Source organism: Salmo trutta, chromosome 36 (assembly GCF_901001165.1).
Source record: "Salmo trutta chromosome 36, fSalTru1.1, whole genome shotgun sequence".
NCBI lineage: Eukaryota > Metazoa > Chordata > Actinopteri > Salmoniformes > Salmonidae > Salmo > Salmo trutta.
Window position 1 is genome coordinate 18,542,657 of NC_042992.1, and position 2,500 is coordinate 18,545,156.

Genomic DNA, 2,500 nt, shown 5'->3' on the forward strand with positions numbered 1-2,500 from the left:
TGCTGCTGCTACTACTAGTACTACTACGACTTCAACTACTGCTACTACTACTTCTGCTGCTGCTACTACTACTACTACTGCTACTACAACTTCTGCTGCTACTATTACTGCTACTACTACTGCTACTACTACTACTTCTGCTGCTACTACTACTGCTACCACTACTACTTCTGCTGCTACTACTACTGCTACTACTGCTACTACTACTACTACTACTGCTACTACCGCTATTACTGCTACTACTGCTGCTACTACTACTGCTACTGCTACTACTATTGCTACTGCTACTGCTACTACTACTACTAATACTTCTGCTACTACTACTACTACTACTACTGCTACTACTACTACTACTACTACTACTACTACTACTACTGCTACTGCTACTACTACTACTACTACTACTGCTACTACTGCTACTACTACTACTGCTACTACTACTGCTACTACTACTACTACTATTACTACTACAGCTACTACTACTACTAATACTACTACTACTAATACTACTGCTACTACTATTACTACTGCTACTACTGCTACTAATACTACTACTACTACTGCTACTACTGCTACTACAACTACTGCTACTGCTACTACTACTACTACTACTACTACTACTACTACTACTACTACTACTACTACTACTTCATCTGCTGCTACTGCTACTATTATGTGCTATATTCTTGACAGTCAGTGATGCTGTCGTTCGAAGCTGTGACTGTGTGAGAAACAAAACAACAACACACACAGTGACTTGGTTGGTAAAGTCACCCCTGTTCTGCCAACTGGCTTGACATACTCCCAGCCTACCTTGCTCCATGAATCTCTAACAGTGTCAGTCTACTGGTCAGAGACCGAGAACATGGAGGGAGGTGGAAGGGTGGGTGCTTGGCCATGGTGTGACGCAAGAGTAAAGTGTGTGTGTGTACTGCATGTGTGTGTGTGGTGATGGGTGGAAAGAGGGAGACCGGCTGTATGGGGAGATAAGACTAGGGCCTGCCTTCCTCTCCTCCCTGGGATACACAGAGAGAGAGAGAGAGAGAGAGAGAGAGAGAGAGAGAGAGAGAGCGAGAGAGAGAGAGAGAAAGAGAGAGAGAGAACAAAACAGAGAGAGAAAGAGAGAGAGAGACCGAGGGAGAGACCGAAACTGAGAGACCGAGAGAGAGACCGAAACAGAGAGAAAGAGAGAGACCGAAACAGAGAGAAAGAGAGAGAGAGACCGAAACTGAGAGAAAGAGAGAGAGAGAGAAAGGACACCACCACCATCCCCTCTTTACCCGCCATCTCATCCCACCTGACCCAGCCTCACCCTATCCCCATGGAGGTAACTGAGTGGGTAAGACTACCCTGAGGGGGACTGACTGACGATCTGCATGAATTAGGATCAGTGTGTGGATGGCAGTGTCACAAATGGCACCCTATCCCCTATATAATGCACTACTTTTGGTTATAGGGTCACACACTGCCAAGCTTCATAGCCATATTTAATAACTGACGCTTTGAACATTAATTAACATTATTTGAAACATAGAGGGTTATTTTCTTCTCTCAGTCACAGCAGGTGAGCTGGGACCCTGGGACATCGGGATTTTTAAGCCTTGAGACAATTGAGACATGGATTGTGTATGTGTGCCATTCAGTGGGTGAATGGGCAAGACAAAAGATTTAAGTGCCTTTGAACAGGGTATGGTAGAACCAGTGCCAGGCGCACCGGTTTGTGTGAAGAACTGCAACGCTGCTGGGTTTTTCACACTCAACAGTTTCCCGCGTGTATCAAGAATGGTCCACCACCAAAAGGACATCCAGCCAACTTGACACAACTGTGAGAAGCATTAGAGTCAACATCCAGCATCCCTGTGAAATGCTTTCGACACCTTGAAGAGTCCATGCCCCGACGAATAGAGACTGCAACTCAATATTAGGAATGGGTTCCACAGGGATGCTGTGACACAGAGAGAAGAAAATGACCCTCTATGATTCAAATCCTGTGAATAAATTTTAAAGTGGCAGTTATTAAATATGACTATGAAGCTTAGCAGATTGTGCCACTATCATTTAAACAGTAATGAAGCCTTTGGATCGTTATAGCAGGCGCTAACGTTGCTAGTTGGAGATAGTTCTACCATGATCCTTCTGAGAGCCTTGTTACCTAGGAAACAGCGAACTGCTCATATTCAAGCGAAACTCTTTCAAAACACCTGCATTTAATCGCCTGCAAGACTCATATGCCTGACATACGATATAAGCCACGCTCACTGGACCTCAATACAGCAGAACCATGACAAACTAGTGTGGTTAGAACCACTTCACATGTATTTCTCACTCTCTGTCTACAGAGGGACAGTCGGGGGTGTGACCGGGCGTCATAGAGGGACAGTAGGGGGTGTGACCGGGCGTCATAGAGGGACAGTCGGGGGTGTGACCGGCCGTCATAGAGGGACAGTAGGGGGTGTGACCGGGCGTCATAGAGGGACAGTAGGGGGTGTGACCGGGCGTC

At 46.0% G+C, this 2,500-nt stretch overlaps 1 protein-coding gene across 2 annotated transcripts in view; it reads right to left on the minus strand.

The window, feature by feature from the left end:
- The window catches only part of LOC115175584 (CUB and sushi domain-containing protein 3), a 670,680-nt gene that overhangs the window by 16,693 nt on the left and 651,487 nt on the right, over window positions 1-2,500 (minus strand). The gene's annotated exons all lie outside the window — the stretch shown is intronic.